Source organism: Mya arenaria, chromosome 11, assembly GCF_026914265.1.
Source record: "Mya arenaria isolate MELC-2E11 chromosome 11, ASM2691426v1".
In the NCBI taxonomy this organism is placed as follows: domain Eukaryota; kingdom Metazoa; phylum Mollusca; class Bivalvia; order Myida; family Myidae; genus Mya; species Mya arenaria.
In genome coordinates, this window is record NC_069132.1 from 65,694,120 (window position 1) to 65,711,421 (window position 17,302).

Here is a 17,302-nt window from a genome sequence, read left to right on the forward strand (position 1 = left end):
AATAAGGTCACTTTAAGTGCATCAGACTCATTCACTAATCTTTGATTAGAGATTATATTTACCAGGTGTTAATGATAAGAAAATAGAACAAAGATCAAATTGATATTCCACATGTTTTTTGCCATTTTATCTTTAGAAACAGGTTAATTATCCAAGTCAATTAGGTTATAAAATCAAGTTCATAAAGGGAAAACCAGGGGTGTTGTAATGAATGATGATGATTGTTTAGAGAATATTTGCTGCGCCATCAAATATTATGAAAGTATTGCTTCCTGTGATCAGCAAGTGGAATTTATTTTGATCTTACATCAAAACTCAACAAATTTTCTTTGTCTTTCTTAATGACAAAATTATTGTTATTTGGAAAATCACATGTCAGGGAAGCATTTAAAGTCATGATGTCATTTAAAAGATTCAACACAGCATTATACGTGAATGCTCAAAAACACTTAGAATTCATACCTCTCCCTGCCAGAAAAAATAACGTAAGTGAAAATAACATGATATTTCATCGAAAAGCATGTGAAATAATTTCTTAAACAAGATGCAAAGTTTTATTCTGTCAGGTAGTTAACTTTTAAGTAAAAACAAGAGAATCGAAAAAGAATTATCTATCTTAAATGAAATATTTGATAACACTTAGAATGCATTAAATGTTTATCTTTATTCAAAACAGTGAGCCTTGGGTCCTTCAAAATGACTTAACCTTATAAAATAAAGTGACATTGTGGATTATATGCTAATAAATATTTTGATTCATTAAGCACTACTTTGATGATGGGTATTCTACTCTAGATTCAATTGTATGAAGGAACATCTTATCAGTGATCAAATTGATGATTGGTAAATCCATTAGTAACAATATTATCAATCTTAAAGCAAACTGTTTTATTGGGAATGTTCAACACAGACAGTTTAAAATTTTAAATAACACTTTCAATATAGTTAGTGACTCACAGCCAATTCTATAAAAAACAGCTATTTTTAGGTTTGGTAAAAAGTAGTCAAAATGTTCAATGATTGGTCATTATTTATCCAATAATCCGTTGACCAATTAAAATGCTTGCATATTCAAACTAATAAAAAGATAACCTGCGGATAATTGATCCAGTTTAATACAATTGGCCCCATAACACAATGTTTAACACAAGTTGATATTAAAATACTTAGTTATAGCGTCTTTGTTAAAATGGCTGCAATATGATAAAAAAAGTGAGAATTTAATTAGCTGTGCATTCTTAATATCTCATTTAAAGACAAAAGATAAAAATAAAGTTGTCAAAATTGTAAATCTGTGAGAATCCAGCTTTAAATGCATACTGTTAAGTGAAAGGGGGAGACAATTCAATGACTGAAGCTAGGATTATGGTTCTTGGCCACTGCACTTGTCCATATTGCCCTCTGTCTATGTTTGAAGTTTTATTAAAACTCATCAGTAGTTTTGAAGTGTTTCTCTAGACAAGGGTAGGATGGATGGACACAGGTCGGACAGACAAAAAATGAACTATAAAAAGGCCAAAGAAAATTTATTTTGTGGTTCAAGGTTACATCTTGTCCAAAAAAAGGTAGGGTAGGTAGGTGGATTTCTTATAAGGCTTTGTTAGAATTTTATTGTCATAATTGGGAATTGGTGCAAAAGTAATTTTCAGGTTAAGCTTCTTAAACTTCATAGTAAAACACATGCACAAAAAAACTGATCTTTTTAACCAATTGAGTACAAAAACAGTCACGTAGACACCTTTTTATAAGGTAGGGGTGGGTAACTCAAACAAGAAGTTTTTTGTTTTATTTCTTGTTAGTTAAAACCTGTTGGCTCTATATCTCTTAGCTTGATTTCTTCATTGGCTCGAAACTTGATGAAAAGTACTGATTTTTTTAAACTCTTTATACTATATGTAAGAATTCCCATTTGGTTCAGTAATTGTGTGGCTGAAAGTATTTTGGCCTGTAAGCCTCGAATATCGAGCCAGCGGACTTTGAATATACAAGTACAAAATCTTGAATTCTAATAATAAAAAAAAAACTTACTAGTGATAGGGTCCCCTCGGTCTTTTCCACACCTCCAAATGTTTCGGACACCGTATGCATAAACTTCAGGCAAAGCCCTTATGTCGTTGACGAACGGATTGTCTGGTGGAATGCTGTACTCTGTACGTCTAACATAGTCTACATTGTCCACATCTATACGCAGTACTTTCCCGAGCAGAGAATTCCTGAAAAGTTATGAAAGCAATTTGCTGTGTATAATGTCTAAATCTACCAAATTAGAGAGTGTTTCTTTTGTTTTCTCCTTTATTGGAATTGTAACAAAGGGGTGGCACTTAACGGTCCAGTTACTTGCATGCATGTACCCATAAATTGCAGGCTTTTCATTTATACCAAATGCCAGTTATTCAGCGTTGTCCTTGACAACGAGGTACAAATCAGTAATGTCATTCACTTAACCTTCATGATTGAAATTATTCAAATGTGCTGAAGCAATCATTGTACAATTTCCATAACTTGGTTCGAGTGTCCCGTATTACTTATTTCTTGGTTCGAGTGTCCCGTATTACTTATTTCTTGGTTCAAGTGTCCCGTATTACTTATTTCTTGGTTCGAGTATCCCATATTACTTATTTCTTGGTTCGAGTGTACCGTATTACTTATTTCTTGGTTCGAGTGTCCAGTATTACTTATTTCTCGGTTCGAGTGTCCCGTATTTCTTATTTCTGTTTTTTTTTTCGGTTCGAGTGTCCCGTATTACTTATTTCTTGGTGCGAGTGTCCTGTATTTCTTATTTCTCGGTTCGAGTGTCCCATATTTATTATTTCTTGAGTGTCCCGTATTACTTATTTCTTGGTTTGAGTGTCCCGTATTTCTTATTTCTTGGTTCTTGAGTGTCCTGTATTACTTATTTCTTCGTTCAAGTGTCCCGTATTACTTATTTCTTGGTTTGAGTGTCCCGTATAACTTATTTCTTCGATCGAGTGTCCCGTATTACTTATTTCTTGAGGTTTGAGTGTCCCGTATTACTTATTTCTTGGTTTGAGTGTCCCGTATTACATATTTCTTCGTTCGAGTGTCCCGTATTACTTATTTCTTCGTTCGAGTGTCCCGTATTACATATTTCTTGGTTCGAGTGTCCCGTATTACTTATTTCTTGGTTCGAGTGTCCCGTATTACTTATTTCTTGGTTCGAGTGTCCCGTATTACTTATTTCTTCGTTCGAGTGTCCCGTATTACTTATTTCTTGGTTCGAGTGTCCCGTATTACTTATTTCTTCGTTCGAGTGTCCCGTATTACATATTTCTTGGTTCGAGTGTCCCGTATTACTTATTTCTTGGTTCGAGTGTCCCGTATTACTTATTTCTTCGTTTGAGTGTCCCGTATTGATTATTTCTTGGTTCCTGGGTGTCCCTGGTATTTCTTATCTCTACAATAAATGTTTGGTGAGACTAAGCAGTACTGTTTCACCATAGAAACTTCAGGTTATTCAAATGTCTTAGAATGAAGCATCATTGTCTGATACATTGTCATCGCAAATCCTGATGCAGGAATTGTGTATCGAATGACTGGCAGTATAGCTAGGCAACATTTAAAACCCTGCAAAATTCTTAATGATTAAGCCTTGGTACTTAATAATTTAATGATTGCCTTTCTATAATTTCATTTACTAAAACGTATGCTTTTTATCGTCATAAAGTCATCGAAATTAGTACTATTATGGATGTTAAGCACAAATTCATATATTACTGCTTGGCATAACATTTTTGAACAAGCCCTGATGCACAAAAGCCAGAACTTGAGCAAGAGCGGAAAGCATTTTACCAGTGCAGGCATTACGCTAATTTTGACTACTAATAAGACTGATGGATTTTTTATAGATACATACAAGTCTTGGCCGGAGTTGAGCGGATCTCCAGCCATCCCTCCGTCCCCGATAAACAAATACAGGTACCCATCGTCTCCAAACAAAATCTGAAATAGTTCATTACAATTTTATAATTAAAAACATAAAAGATCATACTCCTCAGTCCTGGAGGAAATTTAATGATACTGTTGGACACACATATGACATCCAAAATAGGCCATTTGCACAGGAAAGATTTTAGCCAGATTTTGCACTGATCATAAATTGCTACAAGGATTACCCGGTATCAATTTCTACATAGTTTGAATTTCGATTTTCATTGTTTAAATTATATAGATAAAGAGCTGAACTATCTGTGCAAAACTGTGCAGTATAAAATGCACCAAGAGGTATAAAAAAAACAAGTGGTTAATTGCTAAAAAGCCTTTTTATAACATTATGCTACATATATAAATATGATAATTTACAAGGTTTCTGAAGCATTTATGCTGAATGGACCCAAAATCTTAAAGGATGAAAATGAAAAAGGAGTATCTCTTTCTCTGCTGAGTAAATTAGAGTAATTTTGCCTAAAGCTTTTTGCATATTAAAATAACACTTCTTTCCTAAATAACAAAAAATCATTTTTTATAAATATTTTCCACATTATTATTTAGAAAAATCACAAGACATTCATTGTCTCATAAGTAGTAAAACAAATGTGTATTTCCTAAGTAATATATAACTTAGAGCAGTATAATGTTACAATACTTATTATTATAATCAACTTGACATTGATTAATTAAATTTTGCCCTACTAATTTCGAGTCCAACATAACATCCTGATAAATGAATAAAATATTCATTTTTGGCATAAAATGTGTCTGCCATGTCATTAAATAATCTTACTTTCATTGCCATAAAATACCAAATGTTATAGTACATTAACCCATGATGGAACCATCTCCAGAGGACAGCATTTTATAATCTATCCTTAACTTATTTTTAACTGATTCATAAAGTTTTGAATTAAATCGCAAATGACATTCAGGCGCGTAGCTGCTTATACGCAAGTAACCTAAAACCTTCCATTTTCCAATACTAAAAAAGCACCTCAGAATGCACCATGGTTTACAAAATTTTCTGAGGAGGCGTGCTTCCGGACATCCCTGACACATTTATGAATCCACATAAATAGAGGGCTAGCTATGCCCCTGACATTTAAGATCCTGTATTTAACACCTAATGAAGATTATTTTCCTTTCATAAAAAGGCATGAGGTTTTTCTATGTAAATTGAAACATTAATCAATCATTCATGATAAATATTATGTTATAATTAATGATAAATAAACACAAACATATTGACAAATATTTTGTAAACGTGACATAACTTAATTAACAAAATATAAACAAAACCTAAAACGTGCATTTTTGAACATTAACCTATACCTACCCTTTACCTTCATGATTATTGGATTGAATTTCCCCCATGTGTGTTTTTTTTTTAAGGTAAACCATCCATCATTAGGATGCAAAGATGAGTTAGCGCATTTAGATACAATATATTGACATTTAGATTATTTATATGTTAAATTTACATTGATTTAATATAATATATTTTTTTGCATAGATTTTTGTATAACATCATTTCAATAATGATGGTGCTATTAATTGCACCAGTCAATTTTCACCAATAGGGGGGGACTTTTACTTTCAGTCCAGCCAATCCCAGATAAAAAACCCACCCTGCAGGGACAAACTGCTAGTAAAATCCACACCAAATACCTCCGCACGCCGGGGACATCCTAGGTAAGGCCCATTTCCAGCTATTTTCAGTGCGAAAACAAAACCACTGCTTTCCCTGGTATACCCCTAGACCTTGGGCCGGGGGGGGGGGGGGGGGCCTTGGTTTAAATTGACTGGTGCACTATGATATGATATATCTAAGGAAGGTAATAAATAAAAATTGTGCAATGATTACGTAGCAATTCTATTTGTTTCTTTAAAATAACATAATGCCTATATGATACGAAGCTCTGGGTGAAAACATTACAAGTATTTGAAACAAAAAAATACATACTTCAAAGTAGCAATTGTTAGTATAAATATGACATTGTATTGCATGGATAACCTCCAATAATTTTAAAGAAGATCACAGACGTAATCTAATATGGTTTTGATATTATTATAAACATGTATTAAACTGCTTTTAATATGGACAAGTACGTGACTAGAACATTATTATTGCCACATCATGATATTAAAAGCTTTAAATAGTTTGAGTTTCATAATGTAAGAGGGTGGTTTTGCATAATAGATAAGAAAAATAGATACGGTAAAAAATTAGAACATAAACTTAACGATCTGGTATTCCATATATGCAACTTACTAGATTGAACTTTAATTTAAGATAAGAAACTAAGTGTTTTGATTGGCCTGTATATTTAGCTGACCAATCCTGTGAAAGGAACCCTTGAGGCAAGGAAAAGGGTAAGATCAATATTGAATACTGGCCCTCAGATGTTCAACCTATCAGGTATGCATGCAGGATTCATATAGTATGGAGCAAAACAGGGTTCACTGCCCCTCCCCCCAGGGCAGGAACAGAAGCCGACCAGCACCCCCCACACATGACGGGCCTCATCTCAGTGCCAATTTAATGAAAGTTTTGAGGGGCTGGGCAGAAATAGGGTACGAGAGCAATCACAATTCAAGCATTAAGCATGAAATGAACGCATGACTTAATAATGAAATCATAATCACAATGGCACAATTTTGAAATACACATTTTTAGTCAGGTGCAAAATCTTAATTTATTGTTCACGGTTAGTGGTCTTAACTGCTATAAATAACATAAATATCTTTAACAAAAAGGGTACTCTGTATATATGAAAATAGTTTATTTGAAAATATGAAGCACAAAAGTGTAGAGTTGGCTTGAATTTACATTATTTATAAAAGGAAAGCTATTTACGGTACTCAAGATCGTTCTTATCCTAAGTTTTATTATTGGAAATATAGGCTTATTGCCTAGGCCTAAAAAAAAAATGTTTGGTTAGGGTTACATCCTTTTCAAAAATAGGTATGGTAGGTAGGCTTTTTATTTTATTTTATTTTTTTTATTAGGATTTATATAAGAATGTCATTTTCATCATTGGATAATGGTGTAAAAGTTATCTTCTGTATAAGCATTTAAGGTTTAAACTACATATTGAAAAGCAATAAAATATGTACAATATGATAATAAAATGAAAGCCTTTATCTGTAATTATTCAACATTCTAATGAATTGTGTGATGTAAAGATTTGGGGATTATTGAATTTGGAAATCATTTTTCATCACATTCAGATAATTAACTGTCATGATTTATTGCAATTGATATCCAAACTTACACAGAATGATATTTTCAGCTATTTAAGATCCTTTGAAAGGGAAAAGAAATTTATATTTAATAATTTCCTCATTTGCTTGAGACAGGAAAACATGATCTATAAGGCCAGAGTTTTTATATCTTTAGATTTACGGGAGCGCCGTACCTAAATATTGCAAAACCCAAATAAAAATAAAATTCATTTTCGTAGTTTTATTTTTATTTTTTCCGACGAACGTTGCTCCAAGGTTAAGAAAAAAATAAAATTAGTGTTCTATAACCCATATCTCAGAACCAACTGGTGTACCAACTGTCATTCATTATCGGTCTTTTTACTGCACAAACCACGTAAACCAGTCAGAAATACGCGGGAAACAGAACAGGTACCCGTTACCATAACAACGTCCTGTCAAAAGTGAAAGTACTTTTTGTCATACCCCTTATTTCTCACAATTTCTGCAGCTATATAGAAATATTTTACTACAAAAACATTCCGATGTTTATGTTTCATTATTTAAATCAAACCGTGGTGAACTTAAAGCGTGTTTATTGTGATTTTTTTGTAGATTCAGTATGTTGTTCGCGTTTCGTGGAATGATTGCGAAACTTCCGGTCAAAATATGGAGACAGAAATTCGTGGGTTGTATTATCTATTAAAAGTCGTTGGCGCACGTCGTATATTAACAAGGATGAATTGGATTACAGCGCAAAAATGTATAGCTTCTGACAAACACAAACTGCAAAATGATATCGTGTTCATCATAGTCAAAATGGATATTTTTGTCTGAATTTGACTCTGGGGAGCATTGAACACACTGCTTCACGATCACATTTTTGAAGAGAAAAACACAAGGTATCGTGATATTCGTAGTTGTTAATTAGTTTAATAATGATTTAGAATTTAAATCGTTATAGAATACTGAAAATGATGTAATAATAACATAGTGTGTGTTTCCGATAAAACAGAAAAAATCTGAACATAAGATATCTGGCAGTCAGTGCAAGAAGTCAAACTTATCCGTTGCTTATTGCCAACGGGCATAGCTGGAATTAGAAGGATATTTTTCAGGACTGATTCTAAAATCAGTTCTTAGACCTGGTTTTTTGAAACATATAACAATTGTAAAATTTATCTTAATGCTCCCGAATTTTCTCTGGTGAAGTACATAAATGTAGATTTTGACTGTCTGTGTATCCGTAAGCCCTGTCAAACTTTGAAGTGAAGAGGAATTTCCATCAGGGCTTCTACTTTTTTTGGTTATATTTTCTATATAAAAACCACATCACGGTAAATTGTCACAGTGCTATTTCGTTAAAGACAGAAAAACACATTGGACCTCCTTATTATACCGTGTCTGAAACTGTGTTCAATGTTTGATTACTTCACAATGGAAAGGATATGCTTATATTGTGGGCAAAAGGTTAGAATTGGCCATTTAAACTTCTTTATTACACTGACATGTTTCATAAAATCCATGGGTTGATAATATATGCACCTCATATGAATAGATGCATTCGAACAAATATATACAATTAATTTCAATGAGCGCTTGAACTCGCAGTGTTGAGGTCAATATTTTCAGTCATTAAAAGGATCTTTTAATTATGCTTTTGAAACTTTATGGTGATCTATCACCCTTTTTTCAGCCTATGAAATAACTGACACAAGTAAGGTGTGTTTTGTCTTCTTGATATAAGAATATTTAAAAAATAAAAAAAATCGGAGAAAAATTCGTTTTATTTTTATTTATTTCTCCTTTGGGACATTTTATGCATTTTATTTTTATTTTTATTTCCTCCTCCTTACCCAACTTTTTGAAAAATCTCCCGTAAATCTAAAGATAAAAAAACTCTGGCCTAACTGTAAAATATCCCAATGTATTATGTAAAGGTGTTATTTTTCTCAAAATGGTATATTTCGCGACGCAAATTTTCCTAATATTTCTAAGGTCTTTTTCCCAGATATGGGCAAAAAAGGCCTGCCCTAGCCAAACCAATTTATTGGGCCCTATAACAAACCTTGAATAAAGACCTGTAGAGGTATACATTGAATTTTCTTAAGCATCCCAAGCTTACTGTAAATCTTCAGAACATCATCAAAATAAAGTATTACACACTTGAGACACTTGACTTTGTACTTTGAACTGAGAATAGCTGGTTAAGTTTTTTGTACTTAATGGTTTCGGCCTACTGATACAAATTCAGCAACTTTTTGAAAACCCTGTGAGGCCACAAAATTATAATAAACAAATCCATCGTCAAATTATTACAAGCCTGAATATAGCCCAAGCTTGTAAAAAAGCCATTGTTTTGTATTCAGTCAATGCATGAGGCTTTGCTTTAAATCATATATTTTAAGGCTTTTTGTAACCCAGTAATCTTGATAACTTCAAAATAAATCTGTGATAATTTCTGTTCCATGAGAGGATTTCTGTATTGAAGTAAACAATGTACAGATACAAATGTAAATTTGAAATGTGACAGTTTAGAAAATAATAGAATGATGAAACTTTTTTCTATAAATATTCTAGCATGCCAATAAGTTTTAATAGCATATTTGAACTTTGTCGACTGATCACCCTCTGAGGGCCTTAAATTCGAACCCCGAGGAACGCGGACAGTCGATAAATTCATTGTGTTGCCCGCGATAGAGAAAATCCACGAAGGGAAATGGAAAGTTGGTCTTACTCGTTGAGTGTTCTGTACGTTTGAAGGTGTTGTTGTTGTTTTTAGTCTACAAACAAACTCCGATAATGAAACGTTATAACTAATAGAATGGCGGTAATAAACCATTATAATACACAATCTATATAAATGTCTATATCCACGAAGGGAAAGTGGGTCTTACTCCTTAAAAGTAGTCTGCGCATTGAAAGTGTTGTTTTCTTTTTTGTCTACAAATAAACTCCCATAATGAAACATTTACAAATAGAATGGCAGTGATTAATTAACCATTATATAACTACTGTGCTGATAATTAAGAAAGCTTTCCCCTTATACTGGGTGCTGTTATTGAACAGAGTCGTTGACAACGTGGTACAAAATTGCATGATCACCCCAACCAATACTTCTGATTCAATAATTCATATTATACTTTTTCGCTAAAGGGCTCATGTATAATCTAAATATAACTCAGGTGTAGCGGGTACCATAACTATAACAATTATAATCTATATAAATGTCTACTACAAACAGTTGAATATTTGCATTAATTACCAGTATCCATTTCTTTAACAATTCCACTCTTACTAAAGAAGTTATAATAATAAATTATGCATGTGGAGCTTTCTAAGTGTTTATGTTTATTTGCAGTTTCTAAAACCAAATATTGATTTTTTTGCAGCGTTTTTCACAGTCTTGTTTGCAATATATATATATCAACTATTGTCAATGAGCAATGGTTGATTTTTATTTCTCAAAGGCTCAGAATATACATCATTAATTATACATGTAACTGTTCTAAGCGTAGACACGTATTGACAAATGAATGTACAAGTTCGTAAACCAATAATTACAAAGCTGACTTGGATCACGTCTGCCAAAGTTAATGAATGAGTGCAACCATGTTACGTCGTAAGTAATTATCCACGTCAATGCTATAATTAGTAAATTGATAAACGACAAATTGTTTTTTGCTTGACATGGTTAGCTGACATAGGACATTTGATTTTGCAAAATCATTACAACGCACATCATGAGTCTAACAGTTAAAGGGACTCGTTCATGTTTTATATAGTCAGATATCATTTTTTATATTATGAGTAAAAATGGAAAACAATGATTTTTTAAAACATTAAAAAACGATAAAACATTATCAAAAGTTTAAATTACAGCTTCACAGTCAGTGCACAGTATTGTTAATAATTATTTAAACTGTGACAGAAATTCTTTGTTTAAATTAATTTTGTTAAGGGTTAATCTTCATAATTATAGTTTTAAATCAGTATCTCTCAGGTGTTTGCTAAAAAAATGTACGCAATATAACTCAATTTCGAGAAAGGTGAAAAAAATGTTGCCAACATATAAGCGAGCAAGTCCCTTTAAAGTGAACCTGAATTTACGCTTTGTTCAGGATCCTGCTAGTTCTATCCAGTTATTATGATTGTTTTTAGCTTTGATGACTAATAAATGTTTAACAAATTGGGACTGAATTTGATGTCATGGAATATGTTTATTTTTGTACTTACATGACAAGATTTACTCTTGAGGGCAAATTCCCCCCCCCCCCCCCCCCCCGTTGGCAAATTTACTTCAGAAGCATATAATATGTACATATAAACGCTATATCAAGCCTTTCCTATGTTGCAATTATATGACAAGAAATACATGCTTTGGTAAATTATACCCTTCGGGAGAAATAAGCCAAAAGTCTGGGGGTGGGGAAAATTTGCCCCCATGGGTATTTCTTGTCATATAATTATAACATAAGACTAGATTTGTAAAACAATTGGTGGACCTCAGTTTAATTAACTTTAATTAAATCACAATTGAATATTATACTGACATCATGTGCATATAATTATTTATATTTAATCGTTTAAAAACAAGCCAATCAGAGCCAATCATGCACTCCATTCTGGTTATTTGCTACTGACACATGATTGTATCAAATAATTTAATAGGCTAAGTGATCTTTAAGGATACTTGTAAGTCATAACATTGCTAGGTTCAAATTCATGTATAACAAATTAATCAAACTTATTCATATGGTCACTGTTGCTCTATAGGAATAATTTAGTTTAATTTATAATACATGAACAATAACCTACATGTATCGAATCATTTCACTTAATAAATCTCAAGTGTAAATCAATTAATGTCAATACTAACATCAGCTTCTTTTCCTACGGCATAACTATAAAGATCCTCATGAAACTTTAACTGCCAATGATTTTAACATAGTGTTAACTGGCCACATTTATATTTGAATCATTGTTAACAGATCAGTGTGTGTGCTTTTTTTAGAATTTTGGGAATGGGGCCAGGGCAATTCTGATTGGGATCGATGCCTCATTTTGACTTGCATGGCAATTAACAAGAATGATTTAAAACTGCACTCCTACAGAGTTTTACAACTTTTTTTTATTTTTTGTCTTGGAATGAGCCAATTGTTTGCGTAAATATCTATTATCATGTGATGCTGCTGGCAAAAGATCAGATTCCAGACTTTTATATTACCTTTCTATAATTAATGTTTAATGATAGTGTTTTAGCCAGGAATTAAAAAGGGCAGGGTGGGCCAAAAAAAGGGCAGGGTGGTCCAAAATAGGGGCATGGTGCTTTCTTAAATGGGAAAACAGTGCGCACAATATTAGCTTTGTATTGTTGTAAAACAACCATGTACCTTATCAAAGTACATGCATGCTCATGCACACATTGCAGTACTTAATATCTCTACAGAATTCTTCTTTCGTGTTCATTTTCACTTCAGACACTTTCTTTACCATCTCGGGTTGTTGTCACCAATCGTTAAATTAATGGCTGAAAGGGTTACTAATACTTTAAGAAAAATGATAAACCATCAATTTTAAACATAAACATGAAAACCTGCGATCTGATTTTTTAGTCAGCAGTCTTATTTAACTGGTTTCCATGCAATTTTTAAAAAAATGGCTCGTTCCAAGACAACAACAAAAGTTGTCGAAACATTCAATTTCATGAGAGTGGCAGATTTAAAAAATTATAAAACAGGAAAACTGAAAAAATGTGATAATGGTTTAAGAATGCAAAATCACCTCCATTATACATAACCAATTTCAGTCCATTTGGTCCCTTTTTAATTGACAAAGACATTCAAAATTGGTAATTTGATTATAACATTTAAGAAAAAGTGTTTTTAGCATTTGAGATGGGGTTGAAATTTTCAGGACAAAACAACAACACTGCATTATTTTTTTAAGAGTGTGGACAGTAGCATGATAAAAATAATATATTAGTTTTGAGAATGGGTACTTAGGCCTAAAAAAAAAATTATTGGTTAGGGTTACATCCTTTTCAAAAATAGGTAGGGTAGGTAGGCTTTTTTTATTTTTTTTTATTAGGCTTTATATAAGAATATCATTTTCATCATTGGATTGGTGTTAAAGTTATAAACTTATCTTCTGTATAAGCATTTAAGGTTTAAACTGCATATTGAAAAGCAACTAATTTTTTTTTTAGTTTTTCTTTTTTTTTTCAAACGGACTATAAAAACGGTAGGGTCGGCGCCTATTCCGTAGGTAGGGTCGGGTAACCCGAACCGAATGTATTTTTTTAGGCCTTACAAGTAGTATAAACTGTAAATGCAGTGGGTTATTTCCATTTTTTGTGAATGGGGCCTTTAGACTTGTAAAAATAGAGATAAAATGCCTAATATAGTGAATTAACCATACAATGCAGTACTGAGTTTATTTCAAACAAAAAAGCAAAGCCTCATCTGATTTAATTTTTGGGGAATTGTGACATTTGAGTTGAATTTTGGGGAAAAACATGAACTTTTAGGAATTGCGAATTTCAACCCATTATTCAGTTGAAAACACCACAGTATCCTCTAGTAATGCTAGCACAGGGCTTCATTATGGAAGGGACAGTCAGTTTCCTGATGTCGACCTTTTTTATGCCAGATAAAAAAAAAATCACCAGAAATGTATGCACATTATCACTAGGTAAGGCAAACCATAAAGATAGGTGCATGATTTTTTTTTTGAGATTTGTATTTATAGAAGGGAGACATACACTGTACAGCATAGTTGACGCACCAATATCACAAAAATTCTTGTCATATCTCAAATTCAAGCTAAACTCATTTTTCCACATTTATATACAGTATAAATTTGCTACTGTTTTACTCATTTTAAAAACACAATCTCTTGTGGATTCATGTTTTTCTTTTTCAGTAACATCATTGCTCAATATTCGTAAGAATATTACTGTTATTTCTAAAGCACAATTTGACCAAATATTGTTTTCAACATAATCTATAAGATAATGAGCTTTAAGAATGAGTAAACGAAATCATATAAACTTTTGAATCATGCTATGCGGCTATGTGGTTAAATGAGTTGAGATTGAGAAATGACTCAATAACTTTTGTGATATAGGGGCCAGGTGTCTGCAAAACCGGGCCATAGTTTGTTCAGGTGAAAATGCCTTAAATTGATAAACAAAGCATAGAGGTGTTTTTGCAATAAAGCTTAATAACATTAAAAAAAATGTCTGATTACCTCTCCCCCGTTATGGTTCCAATATGGTTCATAGACCTCCAAGATGACTCTGCTGTAACTGGTGTTAACACTGTTAGGATTGTCATCCCGAACCTTAAATTCTTCAATCCTTATTTTATGGTCTGCTCCGCTCTGAATCTGTTCATAATCACTTATGTGAGTTGAATAATAAATGTAAAATAACCCATTATTGATATAGTTTGGATGAAATGCCATTCCAAGCATTCCTCTTTCATCGCCCTTAGAGCTTGTTGTTTTGATATCGTATGTTAAATCTAAGAATGGTTCCTCCAATACACGACCATCTGGGTACATTATATGCACCAGCCCTATCTGTTCCCAACAAACATTCTTTTAGAACTGTCATTTGCATGCTTCAGAAAAATAGGATTTCTATAAAAAACTGTACTCATAGGCTCTAAACATAAACAACCTTCTTGTGTTACTTTTTCAATCGTAATGTTCCCATTAAGTATTGGGTTTGTTAGTAGCTCCGGAAAGCAATAGTCATTATCGATCAACTTGGTGCCATTTGTACAAAATTCCATCTGACTTGATAAAGCTTCGGTTAATCTCAAAGCTTCTTCCATATAGCCGCTACCAGCCTCATCCATGTAATATTTCACAAAATCTTTGCATTTTTGATAGAAAGTGCTGCAGTAGTTTTTACATAGACCAGGAAAGGCTCTCGGTTTAACGACAATATCTTTGGTGGTTTGTTCGGCATCAAAAATATGAGCAGCATAAGGAGAGCATTCTTGACAGACGAAAGTTTTGGCATACTCTGAGCAATCAGTCCAAATCTGCTGGTTTTCCGGAGGAATAAGTTGTTGTATTCTATCATATCTTTCTTTCAGTTGCACATCGTCTTGACTAGTACAGCATCCATAGTCCTGATACTGCGAGCAAAATGTTAAACCTGTCCCTTTAAAAGGTGGTCTAGAATCCAAACATTGAGGATGGCATTTTATCTTAGCGACTATCAAAACCAAGAACAACAATCCAGAACACCAGATAACATTTAATTTTCTGCACGCGCGTCCCATGTTGACGGATTGCGTGTTATATAAACACTGACACACACAAACACCAGCTTTCTAAATTATAAGCCTACATCGCAAGACTTGACTTGCAGTGAACCGAATCGCCAGTAATTACTTCTACTTTACCTGGCTTGCTTTGATCCTTTGACAGCTGTCATGGTCGAATTGACATTTGGCGCAGTTTTAGCCGGTGCGCTGTAAAATGATAAATCACGAGAAGTGTTCATAAGGCTATAAACAACTAACATTCTAGTCTACGCTTTCTTCTCTACAAGGTAACGTAGTGGCCTGCCCCTGAATTGTGACTTTCAATGTGTTTTACATGTTCGAACATGAGTATGTTATTTTTATGTTTTAATATAAATGCTACTATATAAGGTAACACGATCCTATATATGGCTACACTTATATCGTTTTGGTTATTCCGCAGAAAGGTTTTAAAGAACACTTAATAGGGAGAACTTTATATAAATTTCAACATAACATAGCAATCCTCAGCACCCCACCGTATTCATAACATATAAGAATACGCTGGGGCGACAAGGATTGAAATAGCGAGATTAGCTAAATTTCGTTATATATCGTCAAATCGATCGGGGACAGAATTTCAAATATACACCATACAGAATCCTAAATGCTTGTAGCAACCTTAATGCACATCTCCACATAAACTTTCTTCGTGATACTCCTATTTGTGACTGTGGACAAGGCACAGAAGATGCAGAACATTATTTCTTTAAATGTAGTAGATACGGCGAAGAACGCGTGTTATTTTTTCGAAATACTATAATATTTCACTCTTTAAGTACATCTAAATTATTATTTGGGATAGAAGATAACACAGTCGATGAAAATAGTGTGTTTTTTATTGAAGTTCTAAAGTACATAAAATTAACGAAACGTTTCTTTTGATATCACCCTCAATCACGATATAAACGGTCTGGTATGTTATTACATTCTATTTTCTTTTGGTAGCAACCAATTCTTTTCTTCTTTTTTCTAAAGTAATTAACGTTATCTCTTTTTTCTAGTTACGTTTAATTATAGATTTAAACGACATTGACGCTATATTGACGCCTGGGAAGGGCTGAAACTAATGTTGTAATGACTTGTAGCCCAACCCATTTGTTCTTTTTGTTTTATTTGATTGTAAATGTACATGTAAATTGTATGCAAAATAATTCTTTACAAAAGAGCAATAAAATATGATTAAACAAAATCGATACGTGTGAGGGAAATGCATCAAGAACATTGCCATCAACATTATACAAACAAACACGCTAAATAATGATTGTATATTTACAATAGTTCAAAATTAAGCATTGTTTAAAGGATAAAAGTATGCAAATAAAATGGTTATAGTTGATCAGGTGTATTACTTTATCATTACTGCAAAACATCTGATTATCAATATATATTCTGATAGAACATCCTCGTCTTAACTTACGGTAAGTAAATTGCAATCATGTTAATGATAAATTTAGATAAGTTTTTGGCAATAACGTACAAACAGTCCAACGTGATTGAAAGTAAGGCAGATGCGTTATTCAAGGTTCACAATAAGAATGGACACACAAGTAGGAAATTATATTCACTGTTATCAGAGTTCATATTACATTTTGTACGTACTCTATTTTTAATTATTCGTTTTTTAATAAGATAAACTGTTTCTTTGGGTTTAAAATTGTTTAAGAAATCAGCTCCATTGGAATTATTTCCAATATGTTTTTATGTCGGGATTTCTCTGTTATAGTAAATCACAGTGAAATAGTCTACCAATTGAATGAACGTCCAAGCCCTGCTGCGGACTTGTTCTGATGTACTCGCAGCTAGTTGAATAATGGGAACAAATG

General features: G+C 32.8%; 1 pseudogene; it reads right to left on the bottom strand.

Annotated features, from left to right (window-relative positions):
- LOC128209369 (HHIP-like protein 2) overlaps nucleotides 1–15,613 on the bottom strand; it is a 35,221-nt pseudogene extending 19,608 nt beyond the window's left edge.
- Nucleotides 15,614–17,302: the final 1,689 nt, after the last annotated feature.